Below are 27,561 nucleotides of genomic sequence, written 5' to 3'. Positions count from 1 at the left end.
TTTTTTGTGGACATCTCCTTTCCAGCATCCATCACCTTCATCACCACCACCTTCAGTATGGAATATATGAGGATCATTGCCATAGCAATGCTCGGAGTTATGGCTATACAACATGAAGAGGAGAATACAGTAAGTCCCCTACATACGAACATTCAACTTGCAAACTTTCACAGATGCGAGCATGTGTTCGCATGTCCAATCCTGTAAAGCTAGGTACACACACTCGGTCTTTTTCGTTCAACCCAGTGGGCTAAATGAAAAAAAACTGACAGATTGTTGTACCAACACAAGCAATGTTGTGCAGCAATCTCCTATGCTGTGCCTTTGTGTTCTGACAGGGGAACTCCCCTCGCCAGAACACAACGATCAGCACTCTCAGCCTTTGTCTACAAGCACTGATCTTTTCTGGACTTATGAACAAGTTGAATTTACGAACGAGTTTCCCGGAATGGAACTAAACTAGAACTAAATTAAAAAGGTTATGGAGCAGAGTGGCCCAGAACCAGGATACCTTTTCCTGCATGAAATTGTTACAAGAGCTGAAGGAGAGTAATCTAGAGGATTTTTCGGAACTATTTGAGGATGACTGATGAGGCCTTTCAGCTGCTACTGATTTGTGTTTTTTGGCAAAGTCTAATCTGGCTTTTCTATTCTTCGGGCTTATGAAAGGTTTGCACCTGGTGAACCCTCTGTATTTGCTCTCATGAACTCTTCTCTTGGTTGTAGACTTTGACAATGATACACTTACCTCCTGGAGAGTGTCCTTGACATGTCTGGATCTTGTGAATGGGTTTTTCTTTACCATAGAGAGGATCCTGCGATCATCCACCACTGTTGTCTTCCGTGGACGTTGAGGCCTTTTTATGTTGCTGAGATCACCAATGCATTCCTCTTTCCTCAGAATGTACAAAACTGTTGAGTTGGCCACTCCTAATGTTGCTGCTATCTCTCTGATGGGTTTGTTTCCTTTTTGAAGCCTTACAATGCCTGTTTCACTTGATTTGACAGCTCCTTTGAACACGTGATGTAGGTTCACAGCAATAGATTCCAAAGGCAAATACCACACACTGAGAATAAACTCCAGACCTTTTACCTGCTTAATTGATGAAGAAATAACAAAGGAGTAGCCCACACCTGGCCATGAAACATCTTTTGATTCAACTGTCCAATTACTTTTGGTCCCTTGAAAAAGGGGATGGCTATTCTTAAGAGCTGTAATTCCTAAACCCTTCCTCCGATTTGGATGTACATACCCTCAAATTAAACCTGAGAGTGTGCACTTTCAGCCCATATCCATTATATACCTATAGCTTGAATATGTTTTGGTAAAAACCTGTATAAAAAATAAAATTGTGCCTGTGTCCAAATATATATGGACCTAACTATATTTTCACAGAAAGTCAAAAACGTGAAATCAGTCGCTACAACAGGAAAACCAGAAAAGGATGTTCTTCTAGATGACACTGCTCAAGATGACATTAATGAAGCTCCTGATCTTGCTTTGGAACCATTCAAAGTATATCGGATGTGGAAACAGAACACTTACAAAATTTGCACAAAAATTGGTATCTGATCTTTTGATGTGCTCATCTGAGTAGAGAAAACTAAAGATTATTTGCGCTCTGTTAAAATAAAAATTACTGGGTGTAGTTGACATTTTATGTGAGATCTAACACTTTGAATATGATTTTAAATGTTTTCTTTTTCATTTTCTTATGACGTTGTTTAAAAAAAATATATATGTGGGGTTTGAGAAAAAATACGAAAGGAGGACCTCCACCTCCTCTTAGATTTTTCTTTTGTTAAAAACAAGCAATTTATATATGATGCAAAACATGCAAAATATTTTAGGTGCACGCTGTACATATACAGTATCTCACAAAAGTGAGTACACCCCTCACATTTTTGTAAATATTGTATTCTATCTTTTCATGTGACAACACTGAAGAAATTACACTTTGCTACAATGTAAAGTAGTGAGTGTACAGCTTGTATAACAGTGTAAATTTGCTGTCAGCTTAAAATAACTCAACACACAGCCATTAATGTCTAAACCGCTGGCAACAAAAGTTAATACACCCCTATGTGAAAATGTCCAAATTGGGCCCAAAATGTCAATATTTTTTTTGGCCACCATTATTTTCCAGCACTGACTTAACCCTCTTGGGAATGGAGTTCACCAGAGCTTCACAGGTTGCCACTGGAGAACTCTTTCCCTCCTCCATGATGACATCACGGAACTGGTGGATGTTAGAGACCTTGTGCTCCTCCACCTTCCATTTGAGGATGCCCCACATATGCTCAATAGGGTTTAGGTCTGGAGACATGTTTGGCCAGTTCATCACCTTTACCCTTAGTTTCTTTAGCAAGGCAGTGGTCACCTTGGAGGTGTGTTTGGGGTCGTTATCATGTTGGAATACTGCCCTGCGGTCCAGTCTCCGAAGGGAGGGGATCATGCTCTGCTTCAGTATGTCACAGTACATGTTGGCATTCATGGTTCCCTCAATAGACTGTAGCTCCCCAGTGCCGGCAGCACTCATGCAGCCCCAGACCATGACACTCCCACCACCATGCTTGACTGTAGGCAAGACACACTTGTCTTTGTACTCCTCACCTGGTTGCCGCCACACACACTTGACACTATCTGAACCAAATAAGTTTACCTTGGTCTCATCAGACCACAGTACATGGTTCCAGTAATTCATGTCCTTAGTCTGCTTGTCTTCAGCAAACTGGTTGGGGGATTACTTGTGCATTATCTTTAGAAGAGGCTTCCTTCTGGGATGACGGCTGCAGACCAATTTGATGCAGTGTGTGGCGTATAGTCTGAGCACTGACATGCTGACCCCCCACCCCTTCAACCTCTGCAGCAATGCTGGCAGCACTCATATGTCTAATTCCTAAGAAGGCTCGGTTCACACTAGGGGCGGCACGACTTGCAGGTCGCCTCACCGAGGCGACCTGCACACGACAGGGGCGGCGACTTGCAAAACGACTTCTATATAGAAGTCTATGCAAGTCGCCTCAAGTCGCCCCCAAAGTAGTACAGGAACTTTTTTCTAAGTCGGAGCGACGCGCGTCGCTCCGACTAGAACGGTTTCATTTTACAGAGCGGGACGCTACTTGTCAGGCGACTAGGTCGCCTGACAAGTCGTCCTAGTGTGAACCGGCACTAAAGACAACCTCTGGATATGATGTTCAGCATGTGCAATCCTTCTTTGGTTGACCATGGCAAGGCCTGTTCTGAGTGGAACCTGTCCTGTTAAACTGCTGTATGATCTTGGCCACAATGCTGCAGCTCAGTTTCAGGGTCTTGGCAATCTTATTATAGCCTAGGTCATCTTTATGTAGAGCAACAATTCTTTTTTTCAGATCCTCAGAGAGTTCTTTGCCATGAGGTGTCATGTTGGACTTCCAGTGACCAGTATGAGAGAGTGAGAGCGATAACACCAAATATAACACACCTGCTCCCTATTCACACCTGAGACCTTGTAACACTAACGAGTCACATGACACCGGGGAAAATGGCTAATTGGGCCCAATTTGGAAATTTTCACTTAGGGGTGTACTCACTTTTGTTGCCAGCGGTTTAGACATTAATGGCTGTGTGTTGAGTTATTTTGAGGGGACAGTAAATTTACACTGTTATACAACCTGTACACTCACTACTTTACATTGTAGCAAAGTGTCATTTCTTCAATGTTGTCACATGAAAAGATGTAAAATATTTACAAAAATGTGAAGGGTGTACTTTTGTGAGATGCTGTACATAGAAAAAAAGCAATATGAAGAACAATAAATTAAATAAACTACGCTACTTTAAATATACCCTCCAAAAACACGCTCTCCAAATAAAGAAAACAAGAATAGATTGCATAAGCAACTCAGTGAGTGTAACTGAAAGCTTCCATTGTGGCATTACTTGGCCAACAGTTATCACTTTTCCACTCATCTTTAATGCTGCCCTAGGCTTATATTTTCATTAAATAAAGTTCTTTGCCATGAGGTACCATGTTGAATTTCCAGTGACCAGTATGAGAGAGTGAGAGCGATAATACCAAATTTAATACACCTACTTCCCATTTACACCTGAGACCTTGTAACATTAACGAGTCACATGACACCAGGGAGGGAAAATTTTCACTTAGGGGTGTACTCACTTTTGTTGCCAGTGGTTTAGACATTCATTGCTGTGTTGAGTTATTTTGAGGGGACAGCAAATTTACACTGTTAAGCCCCTTTCACACGATAAGCCCGCTTGGATCCGCCTGTCTGTTTTTCAGGTGGATCCGAGCGGGCCACCCATTGACTCCTATGGACAAGCGGATGTCAGTGGAAATGTGTCAGCTGACACCCACCTGTCATCCGATCCGCTAAAAACAGACGGATGGTGACACGTTCAGCCATCCGTCTGGCGGATCGGATCCGCCAGACTCTGCTGAGCGGATCCGCCTCCTGTGGAAGGGGCCTTATACAAGCTGTACACTCACTACTTTACATTGTAGCAAAGTGTAATTTCTTCAGTGTTGTCACATGAAAAGGTATAATAAAATATTTACAAAAATGTGAGGGGTGTACTCACTTTTGTAAGATACTGTATGCTGCAGGGCTCAGTTCCTATAAGAGCCTTACAGCACATCTATACATGCAACATTTTTACTCAACTACAGTATATGTGTTTGAGATACACACTAAAACTATGCTACCTGTGAAGCATAGTATCCTTCCCTGTCTTTAACCATGCACAGAAAATCACATGTACAGAGGAGTCACTGGTCTATTTCAGGAACCCAAGGCCGGATAAAGCCTTTGGCCACATCTGCACATGCACTCTTTCCACTATAGAATGGGGGCTGGCTTAGCAGACTATACATTGCTGTAAAAACTTATTTGCCCCCTTCCTGATTTTTATTTTTTTTTTCATATTTGTCACACTTAAATTATTCAAATCATAAAACAAATTTTATTACACAAAAATAACAGCAAGTAAATACAAAATGCAGTTTTTAAATGAAGATTTAATTTATTAAAGCAAAGTTCCACTCATATAAAAGTCAGCAGCTACAAAAAGTGTAGCTGCTGACTTTTAATAATCGGACACTCACCTGTCCCACGGACGAAGACCCGTTCCTCTCCCCCTCCTCTCCTCGGCGCCGGCATTGTGACTGTGGGCGCCCGGCTGTGGCTTCACATCTGGGCACGAACTGCGCATGTGCGAGCTACGCTGCGCGCTGTGATTGGCCAGGCAATCTTCTGGGACCTGTGGCGTGTCCCAGAAGATTGCAGGGATGGAGGGGGGAGAGGTGAACTTCCTTCTGGTGCCGCGGAGCCCCGGGAGGAAGTGAGAGCTGGATGCCCCTAAAAAGAGGTCTATGGGTCAGATAGGTCAGTGTATGTGTCAGGTAGGTGAGTCAGGTAGGTCAGTGTAAGGGACAGTTAGGTCAGTGTAGGGGTCAGGTAGGTCAGTTTAGGGGTCAGCTAGGTAGGCCAGTGTATGAGTCAGGTAGGTGGGTAAGTGTATGTGTCAGGTAGGTCAGTGTAGTGGTCAAGTAGGTGGGTCAATTTATGTGTCAGGTAGGTCAGTGTAGTGGGCAGGTAGGTGGGTCACTGTATGTGTCAGGTAGGTCAGTGTAATGGTCAGGTAGGTCACATTTGTTACGAGAGCAGGGCAAAGGGGGTGGAGTCAGGGGTAAAGCCAATGGGGTGGCAAAATGAGGTTTTCGCCTAGGGTTTCAAAAATTCTTGCTCCAGCCCTGGTGGTGAACCTTCCCAGGGGTGGCGGGCCTACCAAAATTACTGCAAGAGCACAACAATGACTCATCCAGGAGGTCATAAAAGAACCCAGAACAACATTTAACCACTTCAATACAGGGCTTTTATACATCCTTCCTTCCCAGACCAATTTTTAGCTTTCAGCGCTCTCACACTTTGAATGACAATTACTCAGTCATGCTACACTGTACCCAAACCACATTTTTATCATTTTTTTCTCACAAACATAGCTTTCTTTTGGTGGTATTTTATCACCGCTGTTTTTTTATTTTTTGCAATATAAGCGAAAAAAGAGAGAAATTTTTGAAAAAACAACACTTTTTTTTAGTTTCTATTGAAAAATGTTGCAAATAAGTACTTTTTCTGCATAAATTTGGGCCAAAATGTATACTGCTACATATCTTTAGTAAAAATAACCCAAATTAGTGTATATTATTTGGTCTCTGTGAAAGTTATAGAGTCTACAAGCTATGGTGCAAATCATTGAAAAATGATCACATCTGATCACACCTGATGTACTGAAGGTCTATCTCATTTATTGAGGCCCTAACAAGCCAGGAAAGTACAAATACTCCCCAAATTACCCCTTTTTGGAAAGCAGACATTCCAAGGTATTTAGTAAGAGGCATGGTGAGTTTTTTGAAGTTGTAATTTTTTCCCACAATTCTTGGAAATTTTTTTTTTTGCACAAAATTGTCATAATAACAAGTTATTTCTCTCACACAGCACATGCATACTTGCAATGACACCCCAAAATACATTCTGCTACTCCTTCTGAGTATAGTGATACCACATGTGTGAGACTTTTACACAGCCTGGCCACATACAGAGGTCTAACATCCAACTAGCACCATCAGGCGTTTTACGAGCATAAATTGCACATCTCATTTGATGACAACCTATCACACTTTTGAAGGCCCTGGAGCACCAGGTCAATGGAAACGCCCACAAAATGACCCCATTTTGGAAAGCTAAAACCCCAACGTATAATCTATGAGGCATACTGGGTCTTTTGAACGGTTCATTTTTTTCCAGTAGTTTTTGGAATATGTGGGAAAAAAATGAAAACGCATTTTTTTAATACAAAGTTGTCCATTTATAAGATATTTTCAACACATACATAGTTGCCAACAGTCCCGATTTTCCCGTGATAATCCCGATTTTGGGACCCTCGTCCCGATTGGAGGCTGTCCCGAATCGGGATTTCCATCAGGAAAATCGTGAATGTTGTTTTTTTTTAATTTTTGGAGCAGCTGGCTCCAGCAAAATGTCAGCCGGCGCTTCCGCTCGATCTTCCCCCTAGTGCTCAGTGGAGAGAGGAAGGGGGCTCGATCCGTGCAGCCAATGAATCGGCTTCTTTAGCTGCACGGCCCCTCCCCTCTCCACTGAACACATGGCGCCGTCCGTGTCTTGCCGAAAAGTTCCCCAGCTCGGGCAGAACACGACACCGGCCGCTCCTGGACGAGGGGAGGGGCTGCACTGAGGGGGGCTGCACTGAGGGGGGGTCTGCACTAATAGAGGGGGGGCTGCACTAATTGAGGGGGTGTCTGCACTAATAGAGGGGGGCTGCACTGAGGGGGGGTCTGCATTAATAGAGGGGGGCTGCACTGAGGGGGGGGCTGCACTGAGGGGGGCTGCACTAATAGAGGGGAGCTGCACAGAGGGGGGGTCTGCACTAATAGAGTGGGTCTGCACTGAGGGGGTCTGCACTGATGGAGGGGGTCTGCACTGATGGAGGGGGTCTGCACGGAGGGGGTCTGCACTGAGGGGGTCTGCACTGATGGAGGGGGTCTGCACTGAGGGGGTCTGCATGGAGGGGGTCTGCACTGATGGAGGGGGTCTCCACTGAGGTGGTCTGCACTGAGGGGGTCTGCACTGAGGGGGTCTGCACTGATGGAGGGGGTCTGCACTGAGGGGGTCTACACTGATGGAGGGGGGTCTGCACTGAGGGGGTCTATACTGACTCTGCTGGGGGCACCTGATGCAAGGACAGACTCTGCCGGGGGCACCTGATGCAAGGACAGACTCTGCTGGTGGCAGGCGACGTGGCTAGTGACACGCTCAGGGATCCCACTGATTTGGCATTATGGTGAGTTGAATGATTTAATTTTATATTACAATGTAATAATAGAAATAATGCGCTTCAATCATCCTGACACCATAACAACCATGGTGCCGGGATGACTGAAGCGTTAACACCAGGTGTTTGGAGTATCTTTATCTGCTGATTGTTAAACTTTCTAGAATACACATATTTTTATTGTGTAGGATCTGGGGCTGCTGTCCCGTCATTCCCCTCTCCCCCTTTCCTTCTCCCCCCCTCATTCATCTCAGACTCCAACCACACCCTCTTGAGCCACGCCCATTTAAGCCACGCCCATTTTTCACCGCGGCGCGCTAACCACTTGTATTTTTTTGCTAAGCCATGCCTACAAAAGAATGCCTCGCCCCCTAATTATTGTACGGCTCCGCCTACAGCCAAAAAAGTGTCCCACATATTTTTTTTGCAATGTTGGCAACTATGCACATAGCATGCACATAGCAAAAAGGACACCCCAAAATACATTCTGCTACTGCTCCTGAGTATGGCGATACCACATGTGTGAGACTTTTACATAGCCTGGCCACATACAGAGGCCCAACATCCAAGTAGCACTGTCAGTTGTTCTAGGAGCATACATTACACACAAATTCCTGCCAACCTATCACATTGTTGAAGGCCCTTCATATTTCTAACACATAGCATGTACTGTACATACCAATTACAAACCAAAATACATTCTGCTGAGTAAAGGGTAAAGAAAAGATTACCTGCGGTTTTAGTAGTGCAGTGGTCCACAGAGAAGAGCATCGGTCCAGGCAGCAGGCAGGAACGTGGACAGCGACAGCAAAACAGGCAGCAGGCAGGAATAGTCAGTACAGGTAGAGATGTCAGCACAGCCAAAGCATTGGTCCAGATAGCAGGAAGGGATGTGGTCAGCAGCAGCAAAAGGATCAAAGGATCGTCCATGCAGAAGGCAGGAATACTGTGCATAGTTAGCACATGCAGCAGGCAGAGGTATGCTCAGCACAGCCAGAGTATTTGTCCAGGGAGCAGGCAGTACCATCAAGCTTAGGGCATCGGTCAGGAAAGAATGGGGACAGGGGTAGAGGCTTCTCCCACCCAAATCGCTTTGAAGCCTCCGGGCAACCAGACCCTGTTATGGGAACACAGAAAACCAAAAACTGGTTTTCTGAACTCTGAACACTATTCTGGAGCCCCTCACATATGTGAGACCCCTGTGTAGCAGGGTGAAAGCTCAATCCAAGGGGCAGGCAAAAACATGGTCAACAGGCCAAGGTCAGTGGAGGTAAAAGGCAGAAATAGACGGTAGGCTGAGGCATAGTCGATACAGTCCAGGGTCAGTTCATGTGAAAGGCAAAAACATGGCGGAAAAACAATGCAGACGGTAGGCAGAGGCATAGTCGAGAAACAGGCCAGGGTCATTTCAAATGGAAGACAATGATATGGTTGGTTGAGGAAGGGAAATATTCAGGACAGAAATTGAAAACGGGGAAATGGCAGTATTAGAAATATGGGCTAATAATTTTCCAGAGTGTGATATCGCTTGAAGCATTCTCCGATGCAAAGGCCAGGTTGAGAGGGACAGTCGGGACAATGGAAGCTGGTATCTTTCCCAATTCCTCTTTTGGTGCACGTGTAAAAAAAAATACTGCGCTAACACAATAAATTGAGCTGCGACTAAAGGTAGTAAACCGTAAATCATATATAGTTCAAAAAGTCGCGCTAAAGGAATGAAAGTGGCAACAACCTAGTGCCTATAACTTGACAAAAGGTAAATTCAATACAAATGAAAAAAAAAGGGATTGAAAAAAATTTAAATATAAACCAGTGTCTATAAACACCACAGTGAAATGAAAATAAATATTAGATAAATAAAACACAAATGATGTTTGCTATGCAAAAAAATGAAAATAAAAAATAAATTGAGTGGTTAAATGCAAACAGTAAAAATGTTTACCAGAACACTATTGCCAAACGCAACAGTATATAGGAACTGTGCAAAGACAATAAACATATACCTAGTGAAAAACATAAATTATGCAGTGTAAAATTGAGAGCAAACTTATATGATCCACAAAAAGTCCATATCCAAAAGAGCACTGATTAATAGAGTTCATGCATATTATAAGAGACGTATAAATGGATATCCCCCAGTGCTGAGTGAATGTAGAAACAAAACTTGCTGTGGTGACTAAAAGGTGCGTGGGCAGACCTTCACCGTTCAAAACTACTGCCTCTTACCAGAAAAAGTTGGTCTCTGGAATAAAGAGACCTAAAGGGCGGATGGCTGCAACCCCAGCCAGGGATCTGTACAGCAAACACTGGTTGTCATCCGAATCCCGGAACTCACTCCGTCAATCACACCAAAATGAATAGGATGGGTCCCCATAAAAAAGATAAAGGCTCCACATAGCATAAAATCCACGGCTTTTTATTGAATAAAGGAATAAAGGTTGCACTTACAAAGTGGTTGTAAAAACAAGCATATCAGGAACGCCGGCCGGCTAAAGAACTCCCCGTGTCTTCCGGGTGTGCAGATCGCGGTGTCGTCGGGAGGAGGAGCTACGTCTTGTATATCAAAGTGAATTTCCCCATAAGCAATAATGGAAACTCAAATGATTTGTTCCACAACCATTTATTCATAAGTCCTTCAGTTTATAGTCCATATAAAAAGATTATAGCAATGTGATAGGTTGTGTAACCATAAAATGTCCATCAACAAATAGCAGCCTCCACAAGGGGATTAGAAGTAAAATCCAGCAGGAGCTACAGTGTATAAAAGAGAAGAGAGATGCCTCTAAGTGTAGCAATATGGTTACATTTAATGAAGGTACAACATCTAGAAACTCATATGATTTATGATTAAAACAGGTACTTATTATGCAGGCATCCGGGATAAAGCTGCCCACATAGACTGTCCTCCACACCCCCGGCTCTCACCGCTGTCAGTCTGCAATTGTGACCAGGAAGACTACCCTGCAGTAGAGAAATCTGAAAGCGAGGCTTAAAGCGCTCGTGGAGTGCAGCGTGGAAGGGACGACATCAATGGCGGTGAGGAGGATGGTCTATGTGGACAGCTTTACCCCGGATGCCTGCATACTTAGATGTGCCTGTTTTATTCATCAACCATGTGAGTTGCTAAATGTTGTACCTTCATTAAATGTAACCATATTGCTACACTTAGAGGCGCCTCTGTTCTCTTTTATATTCAGTTGTGACATGATGTTACTCTTATATCAAGACATCGCTTGTATATCACGTCAAAATTTATTAAAAAAAATGTTGCTTACCTTGGAAAATGCTCTCAAACCAAATTACTCTCAAACCAAGGTTATACTGTACATTGTTTTGACCATTTATTTTATTTATTTATTTATTTCAGGTACTTATATAGCGCCGTCAATTTGCGCAGCGCTTTACATATACATTCACATCAGTCCCTACCCTCAAAGAGCTTACAATCTACGGTCCCTAACTCACATTCATACATACTAAGGACAATTTAGACAGGATCCTATTAACCTACCAGCATGTCTTTGGAGTGTGGGAGGAAACCGGAGTACCCGGAGGAAACCCACGCAGGCACAGGGAGAACATGCAAACTCCAGGCAGGTAGTGTCATGACCATTTCATGCTTTACATGTGAAGTGTGATGTCATTTCTTCCAAGATATTCCTATTACTACATTTTGACACAAATGTTAACTAGTTAAAAATATATTTTCTTCCATTTAACCGAATACACCAACACTAGTGTGACTTGCAGCATTATAGAGAAGGGACATAACATTCCACACATGTGCTGTACCGAAAAAAAACCCAAAAAACTATAAATATTTCTTACAACGTAATGAACGCTTGGTGGCCAAATTCTTTTGCATAATAGCTGCTGCCATGGAACTTCCACGTGATTCTAGCTTGACAACACTTCTTCAACCAGAACATTATAAACATAAGACATTCAGTATGTTAAACATTTCTTCTTTATACACAGTTTTACAGTCACTAGGTTTTATTACATTTGGGTCATAGATCTATTATACAAACTATTCACTTTTAAAGTGATATTAAAGGCAATTATTATAATTTTTTTAAAAACAAACATGTCATACTCACCTGCTCTGTGCAGTGGTTTTGCACAGAGCAGCCCAGATCCTCCTCTTCTCCGGTCTCCCCCCAGCGCTCCTGGTCCTTCCCTCCTGCTGATTGCCCCCAGAGCAAGCAGCTTGCTATGGGGACACCAAAGCTAGTTTGCTCCCGAGCCGCTGCTCTGTGTGCCTATTCACACACAGAGCCATGGTTCGGCCCCGCCCAAACGCGGTGACGTACAACACGTACGACGAGCCGAGAAAAATGAAGTTCAATAGCCAGTGCGGCTCTTCTGCTTTATTAAGAGCATGCGTGGAACTTTGTGCGTCGGAATTGTGTACACACGATCGGAATTTACGACAACAGATTTTGTTTTTGGAAAATTTGAGATCCAGATCTCAAATTTTGTGATGGAAATTCTGATGGAAAATGTCTGATGGAGCCTACACACGGTCGGAATTTCTGACAACAAGCTCCCATCGAACATTTTCCGTCGGAAAATCCGACCGTGTGTACGGGGCGTAAGACTCTGGCCGCGTTTCAGCCTCTAGTGGGGCGTTTTTAACCCCCGCTAGCAGCCGAAAAAGGGTTAAAAGTGCCCGCAAAGCTCTACTGCCAAAGCGATTTGCAGGCGCTTCGGCAGCGCTGGCCATTGATTTCAATGGCAGGGGCAATTTTGGGAGCGCTGTATTCATAACTCCTAAACTGCCCCAAAGTTGCTGCTTGCAGGACTTTTTTTCCTGTCCAAGCTCACCGCCCCAGTCGGGCTTTCACACTAGGACTGCTTGAGTACAGTTTTTGAAAATATAATAAATTACCTTAAAAACAATATATATAATCATTATTTGTATACTGTATTACTTACTTATGGTAATTAACCTGTTGCCACCCAGGCCAATTCTGACACTTCTCTCCTACATGTAATAATCATAATTTTTTTGCTAAAAAACTATTCAGATCCTGCAAACATTATATATATTGTTTTAGCAGACACCCTAGGGAATAAAATGGTGGTCGTTGCACCTTTTTATGTTACACAGTAGTTGCGCAGCAATTTTTCAAAAATTTTTGGAAAAAAACTTTCATGAATAAAAAAAAAAAAAAAAAAAAAGACTAAATGTAGCACGGCCCCCTTGGGGACTGCTTGGATTTACCTGCTCATCTGTATCGCCATGACCCAGGTATCGCCTACCCAGAGTGGTAGTATATTTGGTGATGACTGTAGCTAAAGATGCTTATGCATGGTGTTCAAATAAAGGTGCAGTGAAGTGTTCCCAAAGTAAAGCTGTCTGTGCACAGTGTCCCAGTGAAACAACAAAGGAAAGATTTGCAAAAATGGGCAGTGGCCCTCTCACCAACGACCAGACCGATTTGATGCCTTCAAGCTAGCGAATCCTGGATGGATGACCTGGCTGTGGACCCGCTTGTGACGATCACCCGTTGCGGAGCACGAAGCGTGGGTTGCTGCACTGTGGAGGTGGTCCTGATCAGATGTCCGATGAACAGCAGACAACGCTGGACCCCTTCTAGGTCAGGTCGGATGACTGTAGACCGCGTAGTAGTCCGCGACCTCACTACCCTTGCACAGAAAGGGCCTTCACACACGAGACCTGGGAGGAAAAGAGCGTGGGGAGGATCTCTGGTCTCTTTTATAGCTCTTCCTAGCAATCTCTCTGGTGATAGCAAAGATCCCTGGGATATGTAGTCTGGGTGTATAGTCATGCAGGCGAATAGCCATGTGATAGAACTACTAGTCCCACAATCCCTTTGGTTGGGCTCACAAATATGATGTCAGTCTAGTAACGTTGGGCACTAGAGGGAGAATATGATATACAAACAGGGCAGGGAATAGCTGTTCGTTGCAATCGTAGTCCATATTGCTAAATAAAGATAAATCGATTTTTTTTGTATAATGTGAAAGATGATGTTACGCCAAGTAAATAGATACCTAACATTTCACGCTTTAAAATTGTGCACACCCGTGGAATGGCGCCAAACTTCAGTACTTAAAAATCTCCATAGACGACGCTTTAAATTGTTTTACATATTACATGTTTAGAGTTACAGAGGAGGCCTAGTGCTAGAAATGATCGTGGTGTATGTAACCTGTGTGTATCTGGCTCTGATACTAGCCAATGCCTCACCAGCCACTGACCTCATCGCAAGTATTGAGGGGGGCTGCTGCACAGAGAAGGTTTTTTACCTTCATGCAAAGAATGCATGAAAGTAAAAATCCTTGAGCTTTTAGAACCACTATGCACACTATGCAAAATTTTGGGCACAAAACAGTGTAAGGCCTGGTTTACACCTATGTGTTTTTTTTGTGCGTTTTGCAGAAAAGCACTACAGTCCATTTAACATGGTTTCTTAAGAGAGATGTTCACATCTATGCATTTTTTTGGCTGCTGCGTTTTTGGAAAGAGTCGGAGACTTTTTAAAAACACGGTGTGTTTTTGGTTCAATAGACTTCAATGGAGAAGCTGCAGAAAAGCATGTAGTGCGTTTTTGTTGCGATTTTGCCGCCTTTTGCATTTTTTTATCTGCCCAACAACAAATTGGCCAAAAAAATGATAAAAAAACGCAAAGCGCATCAAAAACGTGTGTGCAAAAAGTACTGCAGAAACGGATCAAAAGCAATATGCATAGGTGTGAAAAAGGCTTTAGAAATGACATATGCCTTATCATAATCCTTTCTAAAACTTAGGCCCCTTTCACATGGGGTGGATCCACTCAGAGGATTCTGTTCTCTCTCTGATCGGTTGAAAACGGAAAGCATGTCCTTTTCATCCGATCTGCTGGACGGATGGCGAACCTATCGCCATTCGTCTGTTTTCAGTAGATCTTGTCAGATCGGATGGCAGGCGGGTGTCAGCGGACACATCTCCACTGACATCCGCCTGCCCATACAAGTCAATGGGTGGCCCGATCGGATCCGCCTGTAAAACGGACAGGTGGATCTTTGCGGGCCGATTGTGTGAAAGGGGCCTAATATATGAATTTACCTTACGAATGAAAAACACAATTAAGTTATTGTATTTGTTTAATTAAAAATCTTTAAATATGTATTTAAGGAGGAACTGCAGTCTGCTCACAAAATTTGTAATAAAAACATCTTTGCCATTCTGAAGCTTCCCTCCAACCACTTTGCATATTATTTTATATATACTGTGATTCTGTACTTGCCAAATATGCTGCAGAAATCTCCCTCCACTGAGTCTGGCTGCAACCATTTTAACTGTGGGCAGCTGAAGCTGCTGCCTGTTCACTTCCTGGATTTACACAGACACACACCTCCAGCTCTGCAGCTTTCCTTGGCCCTCTTATAACTCATCCCAAGTCCCTTCCTGGAAAACCCTAACGAGAGTGAGAGAGAGAGCTGTGCATGATGTCATAAGCCTAGGCTTTTTTCCAGACAAGAAACAGGAAGTGGGCTGTATAAGGTATTTACTGGCAGAAAAAAAATGTTTTACTATCCAAAGTTAAAACAACAAGGGCAGAAGATGTAATAGATGGAAAGTTGTAAAAATTACTGAAGTTCCGCTTTAAAATGGAAGCAAGCTATTATTGTCTTTGTAGCAGCTTTTTATAATCTTTTGCTTTTTTTTTTTTTTTTTTACTACAGCACTCAGACTGATTGCGAGAGTGCCAGCATTTTTTTCATGAAGCTCTTAAAAGTTCTGCAATAAAGAGCCTGCCTGCTCACAGTTTTTTTAAAATTGAGCCTTTGGTCACTCAGGTTAATTCCACATCAGGATCCAACTGATTTCTAGGTACACAGAATTTCAGAATCTCTCTCTACAATGCCCCTTTAGATTTGGAAATAAGCTTGGCATCAAAAGTTTAGAAAAGATTAAATGATTTACACAATCTTCTATAGGGCATTTATTAAAGCAGAACTCCAACCAAAAACAATGTGATAAAAATAAACAGCCCAATAAAAATAAAACCAACTTTTGTTGCAATATTCATATCCAGTCCTGTGTTTTTCAGTCATTAGATGTCCTCAGTCAGATGGCCAGCATCATTCAGCCCAGTCCCTCTGAACTCAGGTCCCCCTGGACCCATCCCAGCCTGTGACTGGACAGTGAAAGGAGATGTGGTCCAGTGCTGAACTCCTCTCTCTGTCACTCTGCTTTCCTCCTATAAGCATACTTACTGGCTCATTGTACTGATTGGCTCATTGTACTGCTTCTTCTCTCATACTCTAGCCCTGCTGTACAGGAACTACAGGAGGCTGATATCAGGTCAACTATAGGTTCTTACACTACTTGTATTAATTTAATTAAAAGAGAAGTTCAGGAATCTTAAAAAAAACAAACATACATAGTCACCTAGATGGCTGTAGGACCGATCCCAACTGCAGTTGTCCCCTGCTGCCTCTAGACCAAGAATTGAGCAGTTAAACACAGCTGATCGCTCAGCTCTCTGTCTTCAGTGAGTAGAGAACCGATTACTGTTAGACCCCTTTCACACTGAGCCATGGGTGCATTAAGCGCTGGGAACCCCGCTGACAGCTGATGACTCATCGGTTGTTAAGGACGCGGCAGACGGCTTCCCGCCCACTCCTTAGCAACTAGCTATATACAGTGTTTAAACGGAAAAATAAAAACCCCAAAACGCAAAACACATTAAAAATCGCATGGGAAACACAACACTTCCATTTCTGGTGCGATTCCATTGAAGTCTATAACATGCAAAATATGGGGAAAAAGTCCCCAACCCTTTCCAAAAACGCACCAGTTTCAAAACGCGTAGATGTGAACGTGTACCATAGGAAACCATGTTAAATGGGCTGTAGCGCGTTTCTGCAAACTGCACTAAAAAATGCATAGGTGTGAACCTAGTGTAAAAAGGGACTCACACAAATGCAAAATCATCCAGCATATCACAGAAACGCTCTGTTCTGTCTACTAGGCATGATTACGGGGTGGGGGGAGAGGATGGGGACTTAAAAACTGTATAAAACCACAAATTCCATCATGTCACTGTCAGAGTCTTGCAATGCTGCATAAGACTTACAGTTTCACAACAAATAAAATGCCATGGTTTCCTACCCCTGCATTTAGACCCCTTTCACACTGAGGCGCTTTACAGGCACTACAGCGCTAAAAATAGCGCCTGCATAGCACCTGTAAAGAGCAGCTCCTGTCTCTCCAGTGTGAAAACCAAAGTGCTTTCACACTGGAGCGGTGCGCTTGCAGGACGTTAAGGCTACTTTCACACTGAGGCGCTTTACAGGCGCTACAGCACTAAAAATAGCGCCTGTGTAGAGCCTGTAAAGAGCCTCTCCTGTGTCTCCAGTGTGAAAGCCCGAAGGCTTTCACACTGGAGCAGTGCGCTTGCAGGACGGTCAAAAAAGTCCTGCAAGCCGCATCTTTGCAGCGCTGTAGGAGCGGTGTATTCAAAGATGCTGCTTGCAGGACTTTTTATCGGTCCTGCAAGCGTGCTGCTCCAGTGTGAAAGCACTCGGGCTTTCACACTGGGGAGGCTTGAGAATCGCTTTTCAGGCGCTTTACATGCGCTATTTTTACCGCTAAAACGCCTGAAAAGTGCATTCAGTGTGAAAGGGGTCAAAGTGTCACTGGTTCCCAAAAAAAGTGTCAAAAGTGTCAGTTAGACCCCTTTCACACAGGGGCGGTTTGCAGGCGTTATTGCGCTAAAAATACCGCCTGCAAACCGACCCAAAACAGCCGAGGGCTTTCACACTGAAGCGGTGCGCTGGCAGGAGAAGAAAAAAACTCCTGCTAGCCGCATCTTTGGAGCAGTGAAGGAGCGGTGTATTCACCGCTCCTAAACCGCTCCTGCCCATTGAAATCAATGGGGCAGCGCGGCTATACCACGGCAATACCGCGGCTATAGCCGCGCTATGCAAGCGGTTTTAACCCTTTTTAGGCCGCCAGCGGGGGTTAAAACCGCACCGCTAGCGGCCGAATAAGACGCAAAAACAACGGTAAAACGGCGCTAAAAATAGCGCTGTTTTACCGCCGACGCCCCCACCGCCCCAGTGTGAAAGGGGCCTAAGTGTCCTGACTGTCTGCTGCAATATCCTAGTCCTGCTAAAAAATTTAATAAAAATAAATAAAAATATCCCATACTTTGTGGACGCTATAACTTTTGTGCAAACCAATCTATATACGCTTATTTGGATTTTGTTTGACCAAAAAATTGTAGCAGAATACATATTGACCTATATTTAAGAAGACATTTTTTTATTGGATATGTTTTATAGCAGAAAGCAAAAAATATTATTTTTTTTTTAAATTGACGTTTTTTTGTTTATAGCGCAAAAAAATAAAAACGCAGAGGTGATCAAATACCACCAAAAGAAAGCTCTATTGGTGGGAAAAAGGGACATAAATTGTATTTGGGTAGAGCGCCGCACGACCGTGCAAGTGTCAGTTAAAGTACCGCAGTGCCGTATCACAAAAAATGGCCTGGTCATGAAGGGGGGGTTAAATCTTTAAGAGGTCAAATTAAACACTTCACTGTAAAAAACTGAGTTTCCTTTGCACAAATCCTCACCTTCGCTTATCTCATATGTTGGTCCTAATAGACAGAGAATTTGCATAGTATATTGTAGTCACATCTAAAGTAACACATACCAATAGCAGAGCTAAGTAAAATGTATATATCATTATGACTAGTAAACAAATAAGCATGACTTCAGTAAAATTTGTTTTTTAACTTCTCTATGGTGACGGCATGTACAGATACACGCATCTGACAACCTGCTTACAAACCTCATTGTTTAAGAGTAATAACTGTATTCAACGCAATAACTAGTCTGGACAAATCTGGAATGACAGATACAAAATGCTTTGAGCTAATGATTGAGCTATAAGCTAATTTATCAGTAACTCTACAGTAGAAACGGAGACCTGAGTTTCATTTACACTGTTTATTGAAATTTGCAAATAAGAAACGGTTACGGTTATAATACAGAGCAATAATAAGATTTAATATCAAAGTAATTTATGGTTAAGCTGAAAAAATAAAGGTGCTCTATGATCACAGGATACACTTTCATTTTATACCATTATCACGATTCGGTTTTTTTTTTTTTGCTTTTTTTTTATCAAGTGCCTTTATTGAAAGTTTTTGAAACAGTAAAACTAGTACAGTACAAGCCAAACAGAAGATCAGAGGGAAACAATGAGCAGTGATGACGGCAGGGTTTACATGTCCCAAGCAACCAAAGAGGCACAAGAGTGTTTCATGCCAAGTACAAAGCTTAACAGAAGGATCCCACAATCCACCACCCAGCCAGTCTAATAGTTCCCACATCACAAAATGGAGAGAGGACAGAGGCAGAGGTGTAGAAAAGTAGGGAAAAAGTAAAAGAGAATGGGGGAGGGAGATCAGGGCATAGAAGTGTCAGGTACAAAAGAGAAGAGAGGTAGGAAAACGAAGCATGGGTAGAGCGCAGCAGTGATACCGGTCCCCAAGGGCAGTAAAGATCAACAAAACAAGATCTTCCATCACATAGTAAGACCCCGTGCATCCATCCAGTTACTCCAGATTTTGTCAAATTTAGCTGGGAGTTTCTACTCTCGTAGGTGCGTTTATAAGGTGGGAGAGCCCAGTTGTTATTATTATTATTATACAGGATTTATATAGCGCCAACAGTTTATGCAGCGCTTTACAATATAAAAGGGAGACAATACAGTTATAATACAATAAAATACAAGAGTATTAAGAGGGCCCTGCTCAGAAGAGCTTACAATCTAATAGGGTGGGGCAGGTGGTACAAAAGGTTGTAACTGTGGAGAATGAGCTGTTGGAAGTGGTAGGAGATTAGTTGGAGACGTGATAGGCTTTCCTGAAGAAATGAGTTTTCAGGGATCGCCTGAAGGTAGCAAGAGTAGGGGATAGCCGGAAAGATGGAGGTTGGGAGAGGCTCTGGAGAAATTCTGGAGACGAGCATGGGAGGAGCTTGAGAGCAGGAGGTCTTGAGAAGAGCGGAGTGAACGATTTAGGTGATATTTGGAGACAAGATTGGTGATGCAGCTCGGGGCAGAGTTCTGAATGGCTTTGTATGTTGTGGTTAGTATTTTGAATTTAATTCGCTGGGTGATTTGGAGCCAGTGTAGGGATTGGAGAAGAGGGTTGGCAGACACTGAGCGGTTGGTAAGGTGGATAAGTCTGGCAGCAGCATTCATGATAGACTGAAGAGGAGATTAGCCTATGGAGAGGTAGGCCAATGAGAAGGGAGTTGCAATAGTCAAGGCGAGAGATAACAAGAGAGTGAATGAGGAGCTTGGTAGTTTCATTTGTTAAAAAGGGGCACATTTTAGAGATGTTACGGAGGTGAATTCTACAAACTTTTTACAACGATTGGATTTGAGGCTGAAATGACAAGTCAGAGTCTAGGATTACACCTAGTACCCTGGCATGAGGGGAGGGACTGATGTTGCATTGTTGATTTTGATGGAAAAGTCATGGAGGGGGGCAATATTAATAGCGGTTAATAGCCTTAATTCAGACACTATAGGCGGTATGAAGGACTTCAGACACCATAGGCGTTATGGAGGACTACCCTCCTAACAGAATAGGCAGAGTAAAATATAAACAACTTGGTGTATTTGGTGGTTTCTAAGCATGATCAGGGGGTCTCTAGGTACAGAGAGGTTACTGACTGCATGTAACTTGCAGCTAGTCGTTAGCTGGTGTAATAAACCCTAACAATAAATTTGAATTGAAGGAACCAGTCTCTAACAGAGATCATGTTAGGTAGAAACGCCAAGAGACAGCCTTCCCAATCATCCTCTGAGAGAGATGGGAGGCCTGTATGACACTTGTCATATATTGAAGTTATCATAGGGGAGGTCAAGGGGGATAATTAAGAGTAAATGGCAGGCAAGGGCTTGGGGAGGTTCTCCTTTATTAACAAACTTTCCAAAAGATTGGAACTCAATTTCTTTGATTTATTGATACCTTGCTGCCTGCAGTCAGTGATTCCTGTAAAGACTCCCCCTCTGTAGTTCAGAAGGCAGGCTCTGTGAGATGTGTGACACAGCAGGGCCTACTCACAGGGCAAGTGAATACACGTGACAATATTAAAGGTAATAAATGTGTGGGGATCTTCATAAAATGAGTTTTCAAACTTCCATTCAGTTTATTAGAGCAGGCTAGAAATAATTTTAATATTGGAATTTAGTATATGATTTTACACATACCTCCCAAGTTTTTGAGATGGGAGTGAGGGGCACTTATTAGCAAAAGTATATAGGCACAGGACACACCCCCTGCCATGCCCCCTTAAAGGAGAATTATAGAACAAAAATGATTAGTTAAACCCACAAGTGCTTTTTTTGCCACTACTATTCCTTTATATTGGCTTTTGAAATTTACTAATGCAGCAATTTAGAAATTGGATGAAAGGTTTAGCACTGGGAAACACTTTTTGAAAGAGAAATAGTGCATTTTTTATACAACTATATAGATCAGACCAAAATGAGGGACAAATGGGGAGGGAAGAGGGACTTTGTTCCAAATCAGGGACAGTCCCTCAAAATCAGGGACAGTTGGGAGCTATTTTTTTACATTTTGGCCATAGATACACTTTAATGAATAAAAAAGTGTCCAAGAAATGGGAAAAACCGAAACCAGAAAAATTTATTGATGAAAATATCAAATCAAGGGGTCCCAAGTTGTTTCAAACTCTGGTAAACTGTCATGTCTAATACTGGCTATTTTTCATGGACCATAATTCATGAAAATGTGGTTTTAGTTAATGTTAAATCAATTGTAGGTGATTTTCAGCATCTAGCAATTGATATTTTCACGGCTAAGAAGATGTAGAATTTCAGAAATTTTGAATATTTTGGTATTTCTGGTATTGGTTCGTTGGAAAGGGCTATATCATCATTTGCTACCACTCAGCCAACAAATTAAATTCAAGATACTAACTATAACTTACAAAGCCATCCACAACCTGGCCCCCAGCTACATCTCTAACCTAGTCTCAAAATACTAACCTAATCGTTCTTTTCGCTCCTCTCAAGACCTCCTCCTCTCAAACTCCCTTGTCACCTCATCCCATGCTCGCCTTCAGGACTTCTCCAGAGCCTCTCCCATCCTCTGGAATGCTCTACCCCAATCCGTCCAATTTTCTCCTACTTTATCCACTTTCAGACGATCCCTGAAAACTTATCTCTTCAGAGAAGCCTATCTGGCCCCCACCTAACAAATGTACATTTATCTTCTCAATCAGCACATCGCCCACAGTTATTACCTCTTGTATCTCTTGACCTTCCCTCTTAGATTGTAAGCTCTAAGGAGCAGGACCCTCTGATTCCTACTGTGTTAACCACTTCCGGACCGCCCACTGTCGTTATACGTCGGTACTTTGAAGGGGGATATCGTTGTTATGGCAGCAGCTATCTGCCATAACCCCGGTATCCTCCTCTTCAGCGGGCGGTCCGGTTTAAGATAAAAGTGGTCCCTATGGCGGATTTACCGCAAGATCACTTTTATTGGCGGAGGGAGAGGGCCCCCCCTCCCACCGTGACCCTCTGCCGCTTACCGGAGCCGTCTGCAGCGACTGAGGCGTCTGTCCCCTGCCTGGGTATGGAAACAAGTGAGGGGAAGATGGCCCCCCACCCGTCTCCATATCACTGCAGGGCAGAAGTGACGTCAAAACGTTACTTCCGCCCATAGCTCTTAAAGGGCCATTTTTTTTTTCATATTTTTAAATGACAAATTTTTATTTTTTTTTATTGCATTTTAGTGTACATATAAGATCTGAGGTCTTTTTGACCCCAGATCTCATATTTAAAAGGTCCTGTCATGCCTTTTTTCTATTACAAGGGATGTTTACATTCCTTGTAATAGGAATAAAAGTGACACTTTTTTAAGAAAAAAAAAAAAAAATTTTAAACATGCCCCTTCCCGACAAGCTTGCGAGCAGAAGCAAACGCATACGTGACTAGCACCCGCATATGAAAACGGTGTTCAAAGCACACATGTGAGGTATCGCCACAATCGGTAGAGCGAGAGCAATAATCCTAGCCCTAGACCTCCTCTTTAACTTAAAACATGCAACCTGTAGATATTTTTAAACGTTGCCTATTGAGATTTTTAAGGGTAAATGTTTGTCACCATTCCACGAGCGGGTGCAATTTTGAAGCGTGACATGTTGGGTATCAATTTACTCAGCGTAACATTATCTTTCACAATCTACAAAACAAAATTGGGCTAACTTTACTGTTGTCTTATTTTTTAATTCAAAAAAGTGTATTTTTTCCACAAAAAGTGCGCTTGTAAGACCGCTGCACAAATACGGTGTGACCGAAAGTATTGCAACGACCACCATTTTATTCTCTAAAGTGTTAGAAAACAAAATGTATAATAATTGGGGGTTCTAAGTAATTTTCTAGCAAAAAAAAAAAACTGTTTTTAACTTGTAAACAACAAATCTCAGGAAGATTCTCGGTCCTTAAGTGGTTAAAGTTTATTGTATTTGTACTGTACACCCTCAAGTTGTAAGCGCATTCAGATGTCACAATATTGGCAGAGAAGACCAGCCCTCAATCCCCAAAGGAAAGGGGACCGAAGGGGAGAACCTAAAGGAACTCTAGCTTTATATCTCTTAAATCATGTGGACTGAAAGTGAGCAGAATCTTTCTAGTGAGCACAGCACTAAAAGCACTTTGTTTAGTAGTGTGGGGAAGAGTTTGAGTCACTGTCAGGTTTTTTTTGCTGTCTGGGTTTCCACCGGGAGATTCCCTTTACTAATCTTTGTGGTCACTGGGACAGGACCTGATAGAAAATGTCCCCAGTGAGGCAACAATAGAAACATCAACCCTATATCACTTCCGCCATGCTTTGGACTTCCACTGTAAATATATGAGCTATGAACAGTGCGTACTATCTATAAAATCAAGCCAACTACAACTTCAAATATAATAACGCTATAAAGACCAGGCCATAAATAGCGTGCAAACAATAATTCTGCCAAAATGTTCACTAATTGCTTGCAAATGTCTTATAAATGCAAACATTCTGTTCATAGGCTTCACTGCCTTAGCCACTAATCTCAAGGGTATGACACTGAAAAATACAAATCTTGTATTATATGATAATGATTTTAGATTAGATCCACTGCATTTCTGTGGTAGGAATCAAGAATTTCACACACTGTACGGCTAGTTTACAAATGTGTTTGATGCATTTTACTGACTTTCAACAAGAGAGTAGAGCGCATCACTCTTGCATTGGAAGTCCGTGTTGATTCCCACAGAGAGGTCACAGTAAACATGATTTAGGACATTTACAAGTCAAAGTAAGCTTAAAAAGCTAGTTTCACATCTTTGCGACTGGGAAACATGGACAAAACCACACACGTTCGCAACCCACCCTACACTTTAGCAGACACATGGGGATGCCTTGAATTCTGAATGGCACCCCCATGCATAAGCATCCTCAGCACATTTGTGTGCATGCCAAACCAAGCGGATGGGTGTGGTGCAATTTTAGAAAAAGGGTTGGAAATGTCTTTCCCTGCATTTCCCGTGGATAGGGCAGCCCATTGATATGAATGTGCAACTCTATGAGCTGACCTCTGTGTACATTAGCCCTTGTAGAAGACTCTCCTTTGTTTGGGATCTGAAAAGTGGGACTCACAAAACCTGTGGGATTTCCATTTTTCCTGGAAACTCTTTTATGTCTACATTCAGATGGCTGATTAGCAGGGGCCAGGGGAGGCCATCAGAAGAATCAGTAGATTCTTGCTGATGGTTGTATATGCTGCCTGCACACACTGGGCAAATAGCTGCAGCTGTCGAATTCGTACTCTGTACAAACCGATGGCTGGTGCTGTTTGCAAACATTCACTCATCTGAGCAGTTACATGTGAACAAAGCCTCTGACCGATCTTGGACACAGCCTGTATGCATCCGAGGTTCAGCATTTCTTCAGGCAAACTGGTCACAATTAATCAGCCAGTTATTATGAGGCCATATCAGAGTGTTGTTGCACCCAGAGGCAGCATTTAGCCACCTCTGAACACTAGCTAACTATCCACTGCTATTTGGTCGTCTGAATGTGTCCTTACAAATGACCTGTCAACTGAGAGTGTCTTCCTCTCTATTCCGAATACTGTACATCACCAAGCAACCAGCTTCTATGGCCACCAGCACTAGTGAATTATTAGCTGCTAAAACAGACCATCACAGAGTTAACCCAATTATAAGGTTCATTAGACAGTAAGGTGCTGGCCAGACCATCCAACCAACCATGGAAACAGGTTGCTTTTCGGCATATCAGAACACCCGGGGTTTCTTAAGGGACTCTACAGAAATCAGAAAGATAAGTTGGCACCTGTAGGTGCCTTTTTCTAAAGTTCTAAAAATACCAAAGTGAATCATATATCCAATCTTTTCTGTTTTGTTTTTTTTGGACAAACAAATTGGTATTGTCTTCCAAAACTATTTAGCTTTTTTACCAAAAATAAAGAAGTTGCTTTTTAAATTCAATCAGTTATAGTTTTAATGTTTTAATAGTGGGTCCCCGTCCTACAGCACAAATCTGCTTTCTTAGTCCACGATGGTTAAATATAGGCTTAAAAACAATACAATAGCGATCAGCCAAAAGTTGATCAGAAATTGCCAAATTTATCAAAAAGTTTGCTGAACTCAATTTGCATTAAAGAGGAACTGCAGTCTGCTCACATAATTTGTAATAAAAACTTCTTTGCCATTCGGAAGCTACCCTCCAACCACTTTGCATATTATTTTATACATACTGTTACTCTGTACTTGCCAAATATGCTGCAGAAATCTCCCTCCACTAAGTCTGGCTGCATCCATTTTAACTGTGGGCAGCTGAAGCTGCTGCCTGTTTACTTCCTGGATTTTCACAGACACACAGAGGCACACCTCCAGCTCTGCAGCCCTGAAGCTCTCATTGACCCTCTTATGACTCATCCCCCCTCCCTTCCTGGCAAACTCTCACGAGAGTGAGAGGAAGAGCTGTGCATGATGTCATAAGCCTAGGCTTTTTACAAGACAAGAAACAGGAAGTGGGCTGTATAAGGTATTTACCCTGGCAGAAAAAAAAAATTACTATCCAAATTTAAAAACAAGAGGGCAGAAGATTTAATAGATGGAAAGATGAAAAAATGACTGATGGTCCGCTTTAAGTTAAATGGAGTACCATTTTTCATACATCATGGAGGCTCACATACATCACAAACCACCTGCAGATGAGGCCCCCAGAGTCCTATGTGTCACTCAGCACAACATGGTCCTCCCTCTGCGTACCCCACCCACATACAATGCTTGGGATTTGCAGTGGCTGAAATGCCCCATGCAAAGCCTATACAACTTTCTTCACCTCAGCCTTTCCAACTCTCCCTTGCTGCCTCTGGGTCCCAGAGGTGGAACCAGTGAACAAATATTGAGCGTGTCTACTTTTACCTCCTCTGTTTCCCGTTATCTGCTCCTCCTCCTCCTTTGTTGTTCAGTGGTGGGCAGCTGGTGGTCATGGGAGACCAACATCAATTGCTACTTCTTCTGGAGTCTCCCCTTCTGCTGTCCCTCCAGTATCCCCTTGAAAAGGCCAGGTAGCTTGTGTTCCAGAAGGAAAACTTAGGGGACGGTGTCTGCTTATGGCTCATCGTTTTTTTACGTTTTTTGATCAACATCACCAAGTCACACATATTAATCATTTGGGCTCATCATTGCTTGTGCAGCATCTGCAATGTTAAACTACAACATGTGGGGGTGCTGCACAGTAATCTATTGACAGGCAGTTGGTTTTGTCACTGAAGCAATGGACTACCAAGTGGAGAACATCAGCCTGGCTAGGTGAAGGGTGGCCAGCAAGTTCATGCAGTTACCACACACAACTTTTCCTGGCTGCTGGTGGCATGGGGTCAGCCATCTTTCTGCCTAGTCTAGACAACCAACAGAATCTCTGGCCTGGTGTGGCTCCTGTCCCCAAGCCAGATGAACTAAAGCACTGCATGGTAGCATTTGGCTAGAGATATAGCATAAGACCTATCATGTTATGAAGGTCATGGTGGTGGTGATATCAAGGGGTGTCCCATGGAGATGAGCTTACAGGAAGAGGACAATGAGGAGTAAGACTTAACAGAGCTGGCAGCACCCTTTTTCAGTTGCCACTTAACCTGTCAGTGGATATATAGTTTTGGCTAATTGGTGTATATAGATGCATACGCAAATATATATATATATATATATATATACAGAATATACACACACACTGATCAGCCATAAACTGACCACTGAGAGGTGAAGTGAATAACATTGAGTATCTTAATGGCATCTGAATGTCAGTGGGATATATTAGGCAGCAAATAAACATGGTGTCCCTGAAGTTGATGTGTTGACAGCAGTAAAAATTGACATTGCAAATTGTTGTGTATGGGTCTGCGTAGCAGCCCGTGCTGACCCATGTATACAGCCAAAAGCACCTACAAGGGGGAACAAGAGCATCAGAACTGGACCATGGAGTAAAGGAAGAAGGTGGCCTGGTCTAATAAATCCCACTTTCTTTTATACCACGTGGACAACCAGTTGTTTGTGCCTCGCTGACCTGCGGAATAGATGGCACCAGGATGCACTGTGGGAATAAGGCAAGCCGGCAGAGGCAGTGTGATGCTTTGATCAAATG

This window comes from Aquarana catesbeiana, linkage group LG01, assembly GCF_042186555.1.
Source record: "Aquarana catesbeiana isolate 2022-GZ linkage group LG01, ASM4218655v1, whole genome shotgun sequence".
In the NCBI taxonomy this organism is placed as follows: domain Eukaryota; kingdom Metazoa; phylum Chordata; class Amphibia; order Anura; family Ranidae; genus Aquarana; species Aquarana catesbeiana.
Note: the sequence above shows the minus strand (reverse complement) of the source record.